This window comes from Trachemys scripta, chromosome 4 (assembly GCF_013100865.1).
Source record: "Trachemys scripta elegans isolate TJP31775 chromosome 4, CAS_Tse_1.0, whole genome shotgun sequence".
NCBI lineage: Eukaryota > Metazoa > Chordata > Testudines > Emydidae > Trachemys > Trachemys scripta.
The window spans coordinates 12,905,916-12,926,154 of NC_048301.1; the positions used below are offsets into that span (position 1 = coordinate 12,905,916).

Here is a 20,239-nt window from a genome sequence, read left to right on the forward strand (position 1 = left end):
GTGTCATGTGATGAGGCCTCCAGGAACAGTCCAACCAAAACTGAGGTTCCTAAGGAGGGGGAAGGGGGGTGCTGAATGACAAAGGGCAGTCCCGCTGCACCAGCCAGCCCCATTCTCCCTGCCAGGCACGCTCCCCTCTGCTGCAGCGTGCCCACTGGGGAAGCATTCCAGCTGGGGCTGGGGGCAGAGGGGGCTTGGGAAGTGTAGTCCCTGCTGGAGCGCGGCCGTGGGCACGGCAAGGCGACGCCGCACCACCCCCCCCAGCAGGCGCGGGCCCCCCCCACCCATCGAGGCCAGCGCATGCGCAGTCCCGGCCCCCTTGTATCCTATCAGGCCGAGCGGGGATGATGTCACCTGCAGGCTGGCGAGCGCACGGGCGGCGGGGACGCGAACTGGTGGAGCGGCTGCTCGGGTAGGCAGGGCTCCGGAGCTGGCCGCTAAGGATGCCCGGGGTCTGCAGGTAAGTGCGGGCGGCGACTCTCGCTCTCCCGCCGGGGAAGCGCCGGGGCGGGCTGGGCGAGCCCCGGGCGTGGGGGGCTGCGCTGAGCCGGGCTCTCGCTCCCAGCCCGGGGGAGTCGGTCAGTGTTGAACCGGCCGCTCAGGTTGTGGGTGGGTGGGTGGGACCGCGAGAGGACAGCTCCTGGTCCTCGTCCGCGGGTGGCTGCCGGCCGGCGCGGAAAATGGCTGATCGCAGGCGGGTTTTGCAGGGATGCCCCTCGCCAACGGGGCGAGCTTTAAACCCCCGGCTCCCGGGAAGCAGGGGACGGGGGAGCTGCGGGAGCGACCCTCCTGCCGGGCTGGGCGAGCAGCTGGGGCCAATCAACCCCCCGCCTCCTCCGGGCGGCAGCTGCATCTCCGCCGGGGGCCGGCTAACAAAGAGGGCAGATGCGAGGGACGTTCCCCTCGGCTCCGGCTTGGGCGCTGCCCCCGGAGCAATGGCCCGCGGCCGGCCGGTCAAGGTGCAGTGCCGCGGCGAGCTGTACCTGGGCGTTAGGGGCGCCTGAAGCGGAGCTGCCAGGCTCGGGCGGCCGAGCTCCGAGGGGGTGTGGCACCGGGGCGCCTCGGACCCCCGTAGGGGGGTGACACCCGCATGGAGGGGGTCGGGGGGCGGCTGCCTCTCGCTAGGATCCCACCCCCCGCAATGCCCTGTCCAGCCCGCTGCCCCCACCCTGCCGAGCTGGGCGAGCCCAAGGCAGGGCTGGGGCTTGGCCGCGTCTCGCTTCTGCAGCCAAGTGCCGGCGGCAGCCCCGGGGAAGCCGCTGCCTGGCTGGGCGGAAAAGAGGCGAATCAGGTTTCCCCAGTGGGTGACACTGAAACTGCGGCTGGGTTTCCGCTCCCCGGGCGGAGGGCGAGGGCGCCGGGCTCCCGTGGGATCGAGCTCCTGGGGGCTCGCTTTGGAGCCCCGCCGGGGCGGGAGATCAGCAGTGAGCCGGGGGCGCTGAAACCCCGGGCAGGGAGGAGCGGAGAAGCACCTGGGTTTCTGGCTGCTCCGCATCCTGACTAGTTGTCGCCAAATCCGGAGTGAGCTGGGCTGCAGGAGAGTGTGTCTGCACCAGCAGGGGAGATGGGGGGTATTATGAATCTGGTTGCTATGGTTACTCCTGCCACTGGAGCCTCTAGTATTTCCTCTGCTCTGTCTTTTAGGTGGGGCGGGGGGTTCTCTTGCTGATAGCTGGGGAGGGTGTGGCTAGTGGGTGTGCCCAGTGCTATGCCCATTAACTAGGGGTGTGTTTCCTACCCTGGGGGTTGACTCCCCAGAATACTGGAGGAAGAACAGTGGGGCTGGAGTAAACCGCAGAGCCCTGGATCTGCCTCCCCATTGTACAGACTGTGGCTTGTGTGTAAAGCAGCCTTGGAAGCCAGCCGCCTTCTGCTCCCACTGTATCCCCATGAAACTGGCCAAAGGAAGGTATTGACATGGCTGCAGGCTCAAGCAGTGACTCACTGGCTCAAGCTCCTTGCCTTGGTTTGTTTGGGCATCTGTGTTCTGGTCCCCGTGGAGCCACCAATGAACCCCTTGCCTCTAGCTGGCAACCTTCTGCTGACTGGAGAGGGAAAGCCACTGAATGAGAGAATAAAAATGAACAGCCGGGAGAGGGGAGGATGGGAGAGGGAAACTGAGCGTGGTTGCTGCACGTGGACAAGTCATGAGTTGAGATGGGTTGGGGGAAGTACATAGTGTCCTCTGTCAGTGGGTTGGAAACCACTGGCCTAGCTTTTTCTCTTCCTCCCTCTACTTACTGCTCCCCCTTGGTTGCTCTCGCTCCTTTGGGGGAGTGAGGATGCTGTGCCTACCTGTTTCTCTAATGGCATCTGAACAGACATGTAGGGAACATGCACGATACCCCACAGGGTGTTTCTGTTTATCCTCCTGCTGACACAACCACTTACTGATGACTTGCGGCAAGAGGAGTGTGAGTTGTAGGCTTTTAAACATGATTTTTACAGACACAAGGTCTAAAACTTGCGTTTCAAATACACTTTTCCTAAATCTCCAGTTGTCTGACTGGGGGTTGGGACAGTCTGAGATACATACTGTTGCTAACAGAGTAAGTGTCAGCATTTATGGAGTATGAGGAAGACTTCCTGTCACTTTGCAGAACGAAAAAGATAAGGTCCCCTCCTCTGAGGACTTTACAGTCTAACTCAGCATTACAGTAGTGTGTGGTGGAGGGAATTGCTGTGCATACTAACTGTTGTTGCTGTTTATATTGCCACAACGAGGATATTGTATTGTCATAGACCAGGATCCCATTGTGGTAGGTGCTGTACAAACAGAACAAAAGAGGGTCCCACCCCAAGAGGCTCAGAAACGAAGTTATGAAACGCCAGTGTTAGAGGGAGAAATGGGTGTGGGGTCCATGCATAAGACTGGTGATCTGGGATCTGCCGCAGATTTGCTCTGTGATCTGAGGTAGTCACTCAAACGCCAGTTTTCAACAGTGTCTGTTCATTTTGGATGCTCCCATTTTTCAGTGACTAATTAAACATCAAGGACCTGATCTTTGTTGGCTTTTTTTTTTTAATGTTCTGTTTTTTAGAGGTGCTGAGTGCCTGGACCTCCAACACCTCTGAAAAATCCTGATCCCATGGAAGTCAATGGCAAAATGCTTATTAGCCCCAATGAAGTCAAGATTTCATCCTTAGTGTCCACAGATGAATGCCTAAAAGTAGTAGCCACTTCTGAAAATGCTGCTCATACAGTGTTGGACATTACAGCTTATGTGACAGGGAATGTTGAGAGGGTGCTGGGGTGTAAATAACAAAAAAGTTAAGAAATGTAACTTCTGTTCCTCGCTTCCCCTCTAATATTATATTAAACAACTCAATGTACCAAAGGAAATCTCTCTCCCACTCACATACCTCCTCAGTTTGAGCCTTGAGAATATCGCCTAGTAAAGTAAAATGCCAAAAGATCTCTGGAGGACGTTAAAGACAGAAGATCCATTGGTTCCAACAAGTCCCACTCTCTCTTGTGTGGCTAGATACCAGACAGAGAGGAGAAAGAAGAGGTGTAGCTGTTGGGGCAGTGACCCAGATGATGATAGTCAGAAGAGGGCAAAATTATAGTTGTTTCATTTTCTAACTTGAATCTCAAACCAGTCATGATCCACCCAGATGCCACAGCTGTCCTGTTCTGCCAGTTTGTCCCCTAGAGGTTGATTTTGATATTGCATGCTAAATCTCTTGATACTGATTGTTCCAATTCTTTGTGAACCATAAATGTCTCCTTTCACTTTCTGCAAGTGAAATTTACAAACTACATTTCTTCATAGCAGTGAGTTTCTGCAAAGGGGATCAGTGAACCATCTTCCTGCAAGCACTGAATTTGTCAGTTTCATGATGATTAAATTAGTCCCACAGTGTCAGAATCTGTTACCTGAGTCAGATCAAATTTGCCCCTCAAACTGGCAGATTGAACTATGTATGGTATTTACTTTTAAGCCAAACATGCACATCCCATATTACTCTCTTGATTAATCAATCACAGAAGAATAGGAAAACCCCAAGTATAGTACAAAACATGCAAGTATTGTGTCTACACTGAATATGTTCTGTTTGCAATTGCCTTATATTGGAACAAACCAGCAAAAGGAACGTCAAGCTTTTCAGTTCATTTTGTAACTATAGCCGTGGTCTTCCAAGGTGCGACTTCAGTGGCAGCCGAAGGGACTCAGTGCTTCATGGTTCTGTGCCCTGCTTGTCCTGGGTTTATTTGTGGATGGAGTCAGCCCCTTCCTCTGGTGTTGCTATAGGAAGTCCTTCAGTTTCCATGAGCGAACCAGGCGTACATCCACTTCTAGTATCTGATTTAGATCTTGTGCTGGCCCAGTGAAGTAAACAGGATGGGTAGAGTGTAAGGTAGTGTAGAATTTGTTCCTTAATGCTTAAAACTGAATAAAACCAGTCGTGATCTGAGGCTCCTTTTTCCCCTTGCTTCCAGTGAGGGAATGTAGCGGGAAGATGCCCTCTTTCAGTTCACTCCCTGCTAACACTTCTGTGGCACTCTAGACAGCCCTTCCCTTAGATTCAGAAGATGGGAAGGGGGCGTGGGCGAGACAGCAAGTCTGACTGGGTTATGTTTATCTCTTTGCTTGTTTCCCTTCTGAGCTGTCATTGTTTCTATTCACCTCCCAACTGAGAAGTCCCTCCTACTGAAAACACTCAGGAGGTGCAAAGATATTCAGTATTCGGGGCTTCTTGCAAGTCTTGTTTACCTGCTGGTCAGGAGCATAACCCCTGCAGTGTAGGTTCCTCCAAGTGCCATGACTTCCGCGACTTGCTTGCCCTTTACATGCTCTGTCTATCAGCTGTTGAAAAAACCAGCGGGAACCTGGCAGGGGAAGGGGGGCTATGGAGTGTCACAAGCAAAAGTTTAGGGGTTTTTTTGGGGAGAAAAGGAGCAGAATGTGTGTAGTTAAACTTATCTTATATTCCCTGACAAATCTGCAACTCTTGTTGGGCTTTTTAGTAGAAACACTTTTACCCCAAAGTTGGAAGCCTTGGAATTGAATAAAGCCTCCACATTATTACCTATTTTTTGTGGGGGCTGACCCAGATTAATATTGTAGATTTTTGCTGAGGTTCCAGTTATAAAGGGTTAATGATTCAGAGCTGTTTTTAATAAATGGTTAGCATTCAATAGGTTGTTTATAACCCTTTCTGTTGATGTGCATATAATCATGTCTAACACAAGCTGAGATGTTGAACATGCTTATTATAACATCTATAAATTTACTAAGCCCATTATAAATTAAATTATGGAGATATACCTATCTCATAGAACTGGAAGGGACCCCGAAGGGTCATCGAGTCCAGCCCCCTGCCTTCACTAGCAGGACCAAGTACTGATTTTTGCCCCAGATCCCTAAGTGGCCCCCTCAAGGATTGAACTCACAACCCTGGGTTTAGCAGGCCAATGCTCAAACCACTGAGCTATCCCTCCCCCCCATGTTAAGGCTCCCTTCATAAAGTGTGGTTCTTCCACCCCCGTATTCAAATATACACTTAAATTGTTAGCATAGGTCATTCCTATTTCTCTTAAGTGTTTTAAACATAAATTGTCAATGTTTGTATCTTTCAAGAGAGTTCTGGGTTGACTCGCAGTGTCAGAATGTCCTTTCCAGCAATGCTTCAAGTATTCATGGGTTTAATTCTTTCATGTGCTACCAGCAGATAAAGTCAAGGCTCCCAGCTGTCATCTTGGGCGATTTCTGAAGCCTGCTTGACAAGATTTCTCCAGGCTTCTTTCACAAACAAGGATTTTGTTGGACACTTGGGTTCCTGGCTTGACTGTCATAATTAAATAATTGAACTTTTCCAAAAGTTGCAACTGCCATGAATCAACTCTTAGTGCCATGTTAAGCAGGGTGTGCTTCCTCTGTTGTAATTGAATATGACTTAACCAGAGCTATTAAGTATGCTGTTTAAAAATGTACTCCAGATTTAAAAAAAAAAACTAATACACCTCTACCCTGATATAATGCGGTCCAATATAACGTGAATTTGGATATAATGTGGTCAAGCAGCGCTCTGGGGGATGGGCAAGCCTGGAAGGGAGGGAGAAGCGGTGCGCCCAGGGAGGAGGCGGAGGTGAGCTGGGGCTGGGAGTGGTTCCTCTCCTTACCCCGATATAACGCGGTGAGATTTTTTTTTTTTGACTCGTCAGGACCGTGCTATATCGAGGTAGAGGTGTATCTTTTTTAAAAAAAATCTGCATTTTATTGTTGAGCTAAAAAGCTCTAATGGATCCGTTTCCAGCTGCTGTTAGTTTCATGCTTTAAAATTCAGTTCATGTCCTTACTGAATGTTTTTAAAGGTAACGTGTGTGTGGTTGCACTTCGTAACAAATAAACGATGGGTTATAGAAAGAGGCATGATTTAATCCTGGGATTGGAGGTGAAGCTAGGAATGCTCAAAGTTTCCAGTTCTGATACTGATTCTGTCCACGGCTTTGGACAAGTCACTTAAACTTGTTGCTTTAGTTTCCTTATCTGTATAATTTAGATTATAGTACTTGCCTGCCACGTGGGGGGGATGTGAGGATTAATTAGTAAGTGTTTGTAAATCAGTTAAGTAGGTGAGTATTAGCTTGACTAAACAATTGCATTAGTTCCTCCTCCAATTGCTCTATCTCTAACATTCCATTTAATGCAAGAAGTCCTACGGAGCAGATTACAAAACCGTTGGGCTTGATTTGCTCTCCTGCCCTTCCTTGGTATGTGAGGTTGCAATTTGCACAACATACTCTTTGCTAATAAGGAAAGGGGGGCGAAGAGGGAGGGAGGTTGCTCACCTTTAGCTACGGACAGGTGTTATTTGTATTACCATACAAATATCTAAGAGCCCCAGTCATAGCCTAGAACCCCCTTCTGCAAGGCACTGTATAAAGAGAACAAAAAGACAGTTCTCCACCCTGAAGCGCTTAGTATTGAAGTATAAAACAAGAGAAAGCAGATGGATGCAGACAGACTGATAGGAGAGTGCAAGGAAACGAGACAGTATTGGTGAGCATGATAGGCTGGTGGTGCAAAGATAACTGCCTAACAGTTGTCAAGTTCTTTTTTTTTTTTTTGGTAGGCATCACAGCAAAGAAGAGAGGAGGAGGTAGTTTTCGGGGTGTTTATGGGGAGCTCTGCCCAAGCATGAGGGGCAGCGTGGCAGAAAGGTGCTTGTTTGAAAATGTCACACAGCAGGCGATGGTGACTGGCATCATGAGACAATCCGAGGCAGGAGTCGACATCCTTGATAGTCAATGTGAGGGAAGGGCTTTGAAAGTGAAGACTAGCAGCTTGTGTTTGATGTGACTGAGAGAACCCCTGTATTTGTGATAGGGGAGGAGGGAATGGAAGGCAAGGTGAGGGGAGGGGGAAGGTTAGGTTGTGTCCTGTCAGTTTTCACTTGGAAGAAATGGAGAACCTTTGCAGAGAGAGTGGAGGAGGTTGGGTGCAGGGGGCGTTTGAAGACTGAGTTGCTGCGGTGAAGAGGTGTCTGGGATTCAGTTAAACTGGAGCGGCAGAGCGGTGTAGTGAGGGAGATGACTGCACTGAGGGAGGAGAGAACAAATGTGCCATTTAGGAAGTTAGCCTGGTCACAAGATTTCTGCCAGAGATGCTCTGCAGAGCATGGACCAGAGTGGAGGAGGTGGGTGTTGAGGGCAAATGAAGGTTGGCAGAGTGGATCTTGTCATGGAAGAGAGGGGCAAAAGAATCAAGGATGGAGGAGGAGTGAAGCATGGACAGAATCGACAACCAGATTGGTAGAAGAAAGGGAGGAGAGGGCAGAGAGCAGACGAGAAGTCCTCAGTGTGGTGGACTGGAAGTCCCAGAATGGCCAAGGGACAGAGGGGTGTGATGTGGGGGTGACGGATGATGCAGAAAGAGGGACCGGTGATGCTCAGGGAAGGGAAATGCAGCAAGTGAGAGCTGTGCATGGGGGTGACCAAGTTCAGTGAACAGTCCTGTTGGTGAGTGGGAGAGTCAAACGAAGAGGTGAAGAACGAGGGGATGTGCAGTTAAGGATCAGATGGGTCATCGACATGAAAACTGAAGTCACTGAGGACTGTGGGAGATTCTGAGGAAAGAAAGGGAGAGCGTCAGGGGTCTAAATCAGGCAGGAAGGCTGATGGGAAGGAGTTGGGTGGACAGTAGATGACCACTACATTTGCCCTGTTACCCTCCTGTAGGGATTCAGCCAGTTGAGATGCCAACTCTCATGATTTTATTGTAGTCCAGTAATTACTTTTTTTAAACTCCAGGGCCTGGAGTCCTGTGACTGTGAGAATTTCAGCTTTCCTTTAATAATAATAATAAATAAAAATAAATAAATAAATATAAATAAGAAGCTTCTAGCCCTTATGGTTACAGAGAAAAACCTCAATAAAGAATGTAATGCCCTGTAAGCATTCCACAACCTGAAAGTAAATGAAAAGAACCCAGATGTATTACTGTTTGTGTTAAAATCTCATGGCTTTTAAGACAATCTCATGATTATTGGAATGCTTGGGGTTGGCAATACTGGGCTTTAAAGTGCAGTCAGGGATTGATAGGTCACTTTGCAGAAGCTGCGTTTGAGCAGGAGGGAGGGAGGAGATGCACTGAATGGATGCAGCATTCCAGTGTCTTTGCCTTGCCCACTCCAAGTGCAGCACTTCCTCTTGGATTCTCCAGCGTGGACTCTCCAGCGCGACCCTTGCACCTGGGGGCGTGGAGCCCATTTTTCTCATCTGAAAGAGAATAGCGAGAGTAACACAGCAGCGTGTCGATTTCCCTAATAGGCATTTCATACTCTGGGTTTGTGTACACTGGCATTCAAAACTGTTCACCAGCTTCCCTGGAAAACTGCCGCTGCTTTGCCCCCCAAATCACTGCCCTGAAGGCTGTGGCCACAAGAAAAGCCCCTGGGGGCTGCATGCAAGAAATGCTGCTCTAGAAGCAGTGTTTACACTCCAAGGCAGTTAATGCTTAGTAACCAGGTGTCTGGTATCTTGAACAGAAGGATGGCGCTTGGAAATGCGAGAGTCTATTTTAAACACCAAGCAGTGGAAGATTTTAGGGTATTGAAACATTCAGAGACTTTAAGACCAGAAGGAATCATTTATGATCAATTAGCCCTGCCTCCTGTCAAACAGGCCAATCCATTTCACCCAGTAATCCCTGCATCAAGCCAATATCTTGTGGTGTAGCTAGAGTGCTCTATTCAGAAAGACATCCAGTCTTGATATAAAGACTTCAAGTGATGGCAAACCCACTACATCCCTTGGTAAGCTGTTCCATTGATTAGTTACCCAATGGCTTAAGGGGCAAATTTTTAATCTCTAGTTCAAATTTATCTTCCTTTGGTTGCTAGCTGCTGGGTCTTTTTATGCCTTTGTATGCTAAATTAAGGAGTCCTCCGTTGTTGGAAATCTCCCCACTTGTGGTGGTCAAGTCACCTCTTAACCTTCTTGATAAGCTAAAGACATTGAACAGCTCAAGGCTCACTATAAGGCAGGTTTCCCAGACCTCAGTTCATTTTTGTAGCTCTTTTCTGAACCCTTTCTGATTATTTTTTTTTTCAATGTCTTTACAAGCCCCAGCAGCCATTATCTCTTGCTGGATATGGGTGCTGTTCTAGTGTGGCTAAAGGCATTCGTTACAGGCCCTTCTGCATGGCCTTTTTGGAAGAATTGACATCTTCCTTCAAGTATTTCTCAGCACACCTACTCCACTGAGAGCTCTTGGAAGGCATCCTAATGGGAGAATCCCACTCCAGGGGAAACTGAGCTCCAGTGCATGAACGGGGCCTTACAAATTATTTAAGAGCAATTTGCCTTGTCAGGCAAGTGGCTTCACGTCTTGCTTATCAAAAGGAATGTAGACGGCAATACTTAACTATGCACATCTAGCTACTTGGTTAACTAAATCACATCTTCCATGCTTGTGCTGGTTAGTGAGCTTCCATTCAAGCTTATTGGCTCAAGAAGTTCCTTGTCTCACACAGGAAGTTTGGGGCTAATCAGGTGAAGTTAATTGATATCACAGACAAGTGTCTCTCTTTACAATGAAGTATGTTCTGTGAGGTCTAACCTCTAGCACCCATTGAAGTCAATGACCATACGTCCACCAGCGTAAATGGGAAGAAGATGGAGCCCGATGTGTTTCGCTGATCATAGTGTGATATGCTCCAATGAAAAATAAGGCTGTCTCTCGGCATCTGTGCCCACTGAAATACCAAGACTGGCTAAATACTGCCCATGAAGAGAGACACTTGAGGTGAGCAGGAGAAATGGGGCCACCTCTTCTAAACTCTACTGGAACCCTCTGGTATAGGGACTCTTTCCCTGCTGCAGAGGTAGTAGTGAAAAAGACATGACTAGGACCTGGTGTCATGCTGACTTTCAGCTGAGGTTTTGTCCCTTTAGAATTGTGTCTAGGAGACAATGTCCTGCCCTGCCCCCAAATCACTGGGGTACAGAGGAGAGCTTTGATTGACCTTGTCACCACATCCCTGTGTTCTACTCTGTGCAGATTAGCTGTGCTGCCCTCCCCTGGATCTGGCGCATATTTCCCAAAAAAGGAGGTGTCTAGGGTTTCCACTGAGCTGTCTGCCAAGATTGAATGGACAGGACAAAATCTTATTACCCAGCATCCTCTTAAACTCAGCAGAACTTCCTAAGACATATCAGTATTTTACATAAGGAGTTGCTGATGCTTATTAGAGAATACCACAAAAACATCATTGGGTATGTCTACACTGCAGTTAGATACTCAGCTGGCCCGTGCCAGCTGACTTGGGCTTTCAGGGGTCAGGCTAAGGGGCTATTTAATTGTGGTGTGGATGTTCAGGCTCGGGCTGCAGCCTGAGCTCTGGGACCCTCCCACCTCATGGGGCCCTAGAGCCCAGGATCAAGCCCAAGCATCTATACCACAATTAAACAGGCTGTTAGCCTGAGCTCCAAGAGCCCAAGTCAGCTGGCAGGGTCCAGCCCTGGGTGTCTAACTGCAGTGTAGACATACCCATAGCCTGCCTCTCTGCTATACTCAGCTGGTTATTTTGTATCTCTTCCTGCTCTTCATGCAAATGTTGCCTGCCATAAACAGGCTCTTCTGAGTTCATTTCCTTCTGCTGCTTATTTTTCACTTGCCATTTACATTGGTTAGTGACAACATAATCATCTCCGTAGCAATTGATTGGAAAATCGTAAAGCAGAGACTATGGCTTGAGGTGGGGAATACGCCACAGCGGGAGGAAAGCAGGTGAAAATAGGGCATTTGAACTGCTTACGCTGTTGGATGGCGTCTAAGTTTCCCATCATGCATCAGCAGCCAGCCTTTATTATAATGCAATGTTTGGGCAGCGTGCTAAAGGCGATAAAGCACAGAGCTGCTTCGATATTATCTGTAGAATTCTCTGGGCTCCTGCATTGGTCCATGCTTAAGCAACCCACAGTGGGAAGATGAGGACTATCCCGGACATGGAAGCATGAATTGCCATGGAAATGGAATGCATGAGAAAGTCAGGAAAAAAATTACTATGGGGAAATATAAATTGCTTAGCCAACTCTGGGCCAAACCCTCAGGGGCATGTCGGGGGAAGGGGTGGCTGATGGCAACAGCCCAGAGCATTCTGTGTGTGATGATCTGATGTAATGGCATTCAGGTTGTCCGTTACAAATCAGCATAGATTAGAGCAGCCTTTAGGCTGCTAGAGGCCAGTTTGGCTCCCAGCCAGTCCCGGAATTGGGAAGGCAGGTGGAAAGGCAATTTGGAGCTGCTTGCCCCCACCCGCGTGTAGCTTTGCTATGGCACAGTTGCAGAGGTAGTCCTGCATTTTGAATGGATGGCTGCTTGTAATGTTGATCCTTTCTGGTCCAAACACATTTGGGTGATGCTACCTTCCATCACGGTCTCTATGCCATCTAACTTGCTGCTGTTCTCTAGCTGTTACCTAGTGTCTTTTCCTTGCAAACATATAAGAACCTAAAAGGATTTAGTGCTGGTCTCAGGGGTCGTGGCGTAATCCATTTGCCTGTCTGGAAGGCTGTCTGAACGAGCATGTCTTGTTTGCCCCTCCCCACCTCCCAGTAAATGGGTGGGACTTAAAGGAGCTGTAAACTCTTGTGTGACCCTATGAAACGTGTCTGCTATAAGTAAGGGATGTGTAGCTGCTTCCCTCAAGGATGCTTGTGTGTATGTAAGTGGCTGTAAATCTGTTAATTTAAAGACTTCTATTCCATGACCGCCAGGGACCCCTCATTTTAACATTCCTTCGTGTTTGCTGCTTTTGCTCTTTGGTCAGCACAGTGTTCTCTGCATTCATCCCAGATCAGGAGACTTGTGTGAGGGGCAAATGTGTCCGTGAACATTTGTGTACCCTTTTCAGGTCCACCTTGATGGAAACTCTGTTTGTGAATGCAGACACTTTACTCAGTCCAGTGCCCATGGAAGAGGGACTGTTTGAACTATACTAATCCCTGTTGCCTCCAGAACGACCTTGTTTACAAGAGATGGTATTTCAAATGAGTATCCTGGTAAAACCTCTTGCGTAACTAATTTGCGTGCTAGACACCAATGTGTGCAAGTGTTTGATTTTAAAACCAAACATGTTCTCGAATGCAGGAGTCAGTCCACATACCTCCTTCCTTGTTCTGAAATACATCAAGACATTTTGTAGGAGGTTGAAGGCTCTTCCGGGCATATTGTTCCATTTTTGAACTCCCAATTATTTTCTGTGAAGATTGTCTGCCTGGCAAATTGCATGTGAAATAACTGTGGCTATGAAACCACCAAAAACTCAACTAATTGCATAGGACAAAAAAAAAGAAACATTTTTATAGCACATTAAATACTGTAATCTGTGCAGTCAATTTACTCTCTGATCCATAGATGGAAACCAATTTTTTTTAATATTCATCGTTTTCTGGAACTTACTTTTGTCGTAAATGCTATTCTTCCATTTGAGGCACATAAACATTTCTTAACCCATGAATGAAGCAAAACTGCATGTAATTGTTTAAAATTACATGAGACACGCAATATACTGAAAATCAAATGAGATAATCTTTGAATTAATAAAGCATATAATTTCAGTGCAGGAAATGGGATGTCTTCTCAGATAACACATTATGCCCTTATGAGAATCCTGTAGAAAATGGTAACCTTTCTATAGTTTGAGATGGCTTATGGCTTTTGGGAAAAAAACCTCTTCTCTAATAAATGTATAGGAATTGTATCCCGGCTATACAATTTCATAAGGTGACTGAAAAATCCCATAGAAAAGAGATCATTTTCTAAACTCTAGTTTGTGGGTTTCCATAGAATCCTACAAAGTTAAATCATTATTAAATTCTATAGGGCTCTTCCATATGACTAGAGACTTTAATAAATCAGTGTACTGTTATTCTTTCTCTAATATTACATTAACTGGAAGCTAATATATTTCTTCTGTTAAGTGATGTGCCAAGGTTGGTGCATATGTTACCCCAGTGCTTGTGAAGTGTTCTACAGAGAGCTGGTTTGGAAAATGGTGGTGATTTTCTTTCCCTACAGAAAATGTTGACACCTCTCCCCTCCCCCCAGTGAAAAACTGAAATATTTCAACTGAAAACCACAACAGTTTGATTTGGAAGTGCTGTTGCAGTGCCTTATGGGAGTTGTGGTTCAGTTGTCTTATGCCCCCGTTCTGTATGGGCCAACTCCCTGGTTGGACTATGTTGTCCATCGTCTGCCCTGTTGGTGAGGGGAAGTGGTGTGTAATGGTGGTTGCAATCCAGCTGGGGAGTCCAACTAAAAGAGGAGAATGGGGATACGAGACAACCAAACTACAACTCCCCTGCAGCACCATGATGGCATGTCTGATTCAGACATATTTCAATTTTCATGTGTTTGGCTTTTTGACAAAAAATCAAAAAATTTTGGCAGAAAACACACACTAACTTGTTGGCTGTGAAGAGCGTAACTCGGTTGAAATCCAATTTTCTATCAAACATTTTCAACAGAAAATTTTCGACAGCCCCATGTGCTATACCTGGCACTGCTAGCTTCATGTTGAGCCCTGGGAACCCTGCAAAGGGGTGGGTCACTGAGCTCGAACGTCTACACTGCAACTTTTAACCTGCGAGTCCAAGTCAACTGACTTGGGTTTGGAGACTTGGTGCCTCATGGTGGTGGTGGTAGTGGTGTAGATGTACCCAGTGATTCTAGGCTATTTCACAGGGGAAAAGAAGTCATAATCCTCACCAAACACCCATTTCAGCATATTTGCATCTTCGCTGCTTTTGTAGCCCTGTCATTTAGCAATTGTATAATTTCTAATAGGCAGTTATGAGAATGGCTTTTATGTTCTTATATAAATTATTGTACAGCAATTTGAGTGGGCGTGGGCACGGGCGCTGGGGGAACTGGTAGTAAACCTCCCACTGTGTGTGTTTAAGAAATGTTTATAACAGAAACAAGACTTTCTGAATTATATAAAACTAGGAGTATTTGCCTCCCAGGAGAGAGAGATTTCAGGAGGCTGGGGTTTTATGTGGCATATTTGCATAGAAGCAGCGTGTTCTATCTATCTCTGCATTTATACTCACTCCCATCAAACATGATAGCATCTCATCACCTTACGGTTACTGATGAACTTAGCCAGCACCCCAATGCGGTAGAGAGAGTGAGTGCAGAGGGAGCTGAGGCATGCATCACTTAAGGGCCTGATCCAAAGCCTATCAAAGTCAATGGGGTTCGTTACCCATTGGCTTTGAACAAGTCACATAGGACCTGCTCTAAAGGCGCACAGGCTGGTGTCGGAGAATAACAGAGTTCTGCTTCCACACGGGGAAGTGGATCCATATTTCTTGAGTCTCGTTTGTTTGACAGTACCAAGGAAAATGTGCATCTAGTTGAGGAAATGTCAATTTGCAGTGGAAAGGATGGGTAGCTAGCTGTCTTATTAAAATGTAACTTGAAAGAATTCTCATTAGCTATTGTTTAAAGAAACTGAAATAGCTCTTTATTAGGTGTAGCGTTCATTAGGTACAGTGTATTTCAAACGTGAAGCAGAAGAGAGACCGAACGGTTTTCTTTTCTAGCGAATCTGCTTTTTAAAACACAGTCTTCTTGTTCCTAATTCACTATATAGTAGCTGTTACTTGTTTTAAGGACACACAGAAAAATGTGCTCCTGAAATATTACATTCCTTCTAGCATCTCTTTCTTCTTCAGTTGGAGCTTACAGAGTATAATGGGCAGATTAACAACTGTATTTGTGGAATAGCCCATCTTTGTGCAGGTCTGGCTAAAAACCAATTAAGTTTGTCCTGATCTCTAAATAAGATTTTTGTCAAATGTCTTTATCCAACTGCAGTGTCACTATCCACTAATAGTTAGAGGGATTAAAATAGCTGATGGTGTAGACTGTATGCTGGATAAATATAGAAGCATTTAGTTCTGGTTGTGTTCTATAGGTGCATAAACTTGTCTCTTTGGTTGTTTTTGCAGCTCGATTTCCTAGGATTAAAATCTCTGGTTACTTATGTGCGAAACCCAAGTATAGCACAGCAGATGTAGGGTCTTACCAAAAGCCTGTTGTACAAAATGAAAGTCTCCCAACTGATTTTGGTGGACTTTGGATCAGGATATTAATGCAGCCCTCCACTTGAGAGGGGAGGGATAACTCAGTGGTTTGAACATTGGCCTGCTTAAACCCAGGGTTGTGAGTTCAATCCTTGAGTGGGCCATTTAGGGAACTAGGGTAAAAATCTGCCTGGGGATTGGTCCCACTTTGAGCAGCGAGTTGGACTAGATGACATCCTGAGGTCCCATCCAGCCCTGATATTCTATGCTATCTGGTGCATGACTGTGTAATTCTATAATGCCAAACAGGAAGGCCAAGACTTTCAAAACTAACTTGTGATTTTTTTTTTTTTTGGTTGCCAAACTTGAGGTACCTTTTTTTAAAGGGGGCTCTCTTCTCCCCCCCCCCCCCGAAAGTGCTAGAAAATCAGGTCCCATTGAGGTACTTCAAGTTGGGCAGAACCCTGGATCATTGAAAATCTTTGTCTAAAAAGTGCTTGGTTAAAGTGACTCAGCTTTTTATATCAGCCTTGATAGCATGCTTTGCCTGTGTAGTACTGATTATTGTGTGTAATAGTGCAGCAAGCCTTGCATTGTGTGTCACAGCCTTGATTGGAAAGAAATCCAAACACAAACTGTCTAGATGTGAGCATTTGCTAAGAGTACCCTAAATGTTTATTCCATCCACAAGAGAAACTAGTTCTGTGATCACTTTTAAAATTAAAAAAATGAAGATGCATTTTTATACTGTTCTCTGAAGGTACTGCTATATATTTTCCCTTAAATATTTCTAGGTCATGATGTAGAATTGCAAAGTTGTATGGTTTTTAATCCAGGCAAACTGGAAAACAAGTGCCCCATCTTGTTTTTTTTTAAGGTTGAAAACATTTATTTTACAAAATTTAAAGTAAGAGACTGATGGTATAGAGAACCGCATGAAACACAATCACCTTATCTATTGCATTAATGCCCTATGTCTTTTTCTTCTCTACCTACCCAGGTAATAAGAGAAGGAGGGATATAAAACAAACTGTAATTCCCTCTATTTAAAATGAGCAAAAGAACTGATCATCTGATCACTGCCATTAATCTGATCACTGTTGCATTTGGGGTATCATTTATGGTGCTTATCTATAATGGGATGTGGTTCAGTCCATCGTGGACTGGACACGTATGATGCCAACACTTCACTGTGACACTCATAGAAGGATCATGTCTCAAGTGTTGACATGTTTTGTAGATGGCGGGTCAAATGCTAGGTTTCAGATATCACTTATTTCATTGGCCACTAGGTCATACGGTAGTAGTGCACCTTTATTGTAAAACACAGAGGAAAGAACCACTGTCGCATTGGTTTATATTAGATCAGATAAAGTAGACTTACGAGCCAATCTAACATTGCTATGTCTCTTGATTCTGCATGGGTCACTTCTCCATCAACCTGCTTCTTGAAGTCTGGAATTTCTGCTCTTAAATTACTTGTGGAAATATTTGGCCTTTTTAAAAATATAAAAGCCAGGTAGGAGGTATGAAGACATGGATTTCAAGATTAGATTCTAGCTAATTAGGGCTGCTTTCAGGCCCCAGTTCAGCGAAGCACTTAAGTATGTGCCAAACTTTAAGCATGTGTGTAGTCCCGTTCACTTCAATCCATACTTGTTCTGTGCAATGTCATACTTGAGTTGTACATCTAAGGGGAAAAATGAGAATGAATCTGAAGTGTTGTCAGCCCGTTTCTATAACACACATTTATTTCTTAAATGCATTCTGCTAATGAATGCAAAGTGAGTGACTGTCTTTACTGAGATCTTGTAATGTTTCAGAATGGTTGGCAGATGGCCGAACAGGTCTGGTCTACACTAGGGGAGGGGATCGATCTAAGATATGCAACTTCAGCTACGCTATCGAAGTATCTTAGATCGAATTACCTGGGGTCCATACGGCGCAGGATCGACGGCCGTGGCTCCCCCGTCGACTGCGCTACCGCCGCTCGCTCTGGTGGAGTTCCGGAGTCGACGGTGAGCGCGTTCGGGGATCTATATATCTTAATGAGACACGATATATAGATCACGGATAAATCGATTGCTACCCGCCGATACGGCGGATAGTGAAGACGTACCCACAGCCTTTCAGTAATTTGAGTGGCTGTATGGGTAAGTCAACCCATGCTACTCATGGCTCTGTTAGCAACTTTGTCTTGTGAAGTCCATGACTGAAAAAACAGGATGTTTAACACTAGTAAGAGGTAAAAATGCTCTGTAGCAGGCCACACCAGTGCTTATATTTATCCAGGGGGCAGGAGCTTGCGTCCTTTCCCAGACTCCTTCCTGTTATTGTGGATCTGAGCAAGAGCCGTGAGGTGATATGACATGGCTGTCACAGCCGGCGGAGACACTCTTTACTCAGCAAAAGAATCTAATAATACCCCAAGCGTTTGCTGTGTCTGAGTTACCTGAGCCCAAACAAACCACAAGGAAGGAATCAGGTGTCATTGACAGTCTGAACAGAGGAAGCATGCAGTGCACCCAGTGCAGATGTCCACAGCCCAGTGGGGGAGGAATATCCTGGCCTTTCTCTTTGTCGGGGAAGGAGAGGGTGTACGGCCCCAAAAGTGGTGGAACAGTGCTGGCTCTACTGCAGGGCATGCGATGCGGACGGATGCAGACAGCCCAGAAAAGGAAGTTCTGCTCCCTGGGTCTAGTGAAGTAGAGTAGCGGTTCTCAAACTTTTTTTCTTTTTTTTTTTTTTCTTTCCACGGACCACTTGAAAATTGCTGAGGGTCTCGACGGACCACTTAATGATCTTTCCAAATGTTGTTTGTACCGTGAGCTAACTATTGTAAAGTGCTTTGGATAAAAGCGCTATATTTTAAAAAAACTTAATAATAAATAACTTTTTTTTGTTCTACAAATAAAAGCACACAACTCATATTTTAATATCAGTAGTCTTACCTTTCTAATGCAATGGATGTGCCCTCTCTCCCCTGCTGCAGCAGCCCCCGAGCTGAGGCTGGGAAGGAGGGGGGGGATCTCTCCCCAGAAGCTGCAGCCCTGGCGCTGGGGAAAGTTGCCTCTTTCTCTGGCTGCCCGCAGCCTGGCATGTCCCAAATTCCCCCCACCCCCTCTTCTTACCCCACTGCCCCCTTCCGCCTACCTCCTGTTCCTCCCATGGCTGCCACCTCACCTTACATGTGTGTCTTCTCTAGGGGCCAGGCAGCTAATTAGTGGAGCTACGCCTGTGCGGCTCCACTAATTAGGTGGGTGGCCCTTCATTCTCTTGTGTGCAGGCGCGCACCTTAGAGGGAGCTATCCGCGGACCACTGGTGGTACGTGGACCAGTTTGCGAACATCTGAAGTAGAGGGAAGGGTTCATTTATTTATTCCCTGAGCCACTGCAGAACCCTCTGGGCAAATCCCGGTCTTTGCTAAGTAGGGGGCCTTAGCCTCTAGGTGGGAGCCCTTCTAGAACAGCGTATATAAGGCAACAAAGAGCCTTCATGCCTATCCCGCTGCCTAGCCAGTGTTGAACAGTCCTTCGCTCTATACAAATATTTTCCCTTTAAAGCTGCCCAGGAGCAGAACTCTCCTCCTCCTCATCCCCCACATGCCGCTAGATTGTGGAGGGCAAACGTGAGAGACTTGGGCAATGGGAGACGAATTCCCGGGGGCAGCACGGATTAAAATGACTTTAGTGTGGTGGCTGCAAATCCCTTCAAATTCTGTTTACTTATCACCGCCAGCACCACAAATAAATAAATAAATAAATAAAGCCTGCCAGGCTGGGGCTACTTGGACTCAAACTATTGCCAGTCCAAACTGCAGTTGGCTAATTTCACACTGACTGTGGAGGGAGAGCGCCCCATGTCGGAAAAGCATCTGATTGCTAAGAGCTGTTTTTTTTCTGGCTTGTACTAACCCAGGTTCAGAATGCAGTCAGTCTAGGCCGGAAGGTTTACTCTGACAGAAGCAGACGGGTCAATCTATAACAATGAGGAGTTTTAGCTCTGGGTGTATGAGGGAAACTGATGTCTGATAATGTACTAATACAGATCACATTGGGATGCAAGGGCAATAACAGATGCTCAGACTAGAGCAGTGGCTCTCAACCTTCCCAGACTACTGTACACATGTCAGGAGTCTGATTTGTTGTGCGTACCCCAAGTTTCACCTCACTTAAAACCTATTCACTTACAAAATCAGGCATAAAAATACAAGTGTCACAGCACACTATGGCTGAAAAACTGCTCATTTTCTCATTTTTACAATATAATTATCAAATAAATCATTTGGAATATAAGTATTGTACTTACATTTCAGTGCATAGTACATAGAGCAGTATAAACAAGTCATTGTGTGAAATTGTAGTTTGTACTGACTTTGCTAGTGCTTTTTATGTAGCCTGTTGTAAAACTAGGCAAATATCTAGATGAGTTGATGTACCCTTGGGGGTACGCAAAGGTAGGGTTACCGTACGTCCGGATTTTCCCAGACATGTCCGGCTTTTGGGGACTCAAATCCCCGTCCGGGGGGAAATCCCCACAAGCCGGGCATGTCCGGGAAAATCGGGAGGGCTCGGCCGGGGCCTCTTTGGCCGGGGCCGGGCCGGGGTCGCGGGGCCGGGGGCATGGTGCAGGGCCGGGCGGGGAGCCGGGGGCGCGGTGCCGGTCCGGTCCGGGCCCTACATTTCAGTGCATAGTAC

At 46.6% G+C, this 20,239-nt stretch overlaps 1 protein-coding gene across 3 annotated transcripts in view; it reads left to right on the top strand.

Annotated features, from left to right (window-relative positions):
• Window positions 1–318: 318 nt before the first annotated feature.
• Window positions 319–20,239, top strand: part of DAAM1 (dishevelled associated activator of morphogenesis 1) — a 180,639-nt gene continuing 160,718 nt past the window's right edge. Inside the window, exon 1 of one of the 3 annotated variants that reach the window (XM_034767842.1) lies at window positions 319–460. The gene's annotated coding sequence lies outside the window, so the exon portion shown is untranslated. The remainder of the gene's footprint in view (window positions 461–20,239) is intronic. The other 2 variants (XM_034767844.1, XM_034767843.1) reach the window with 2 other exon arrangements.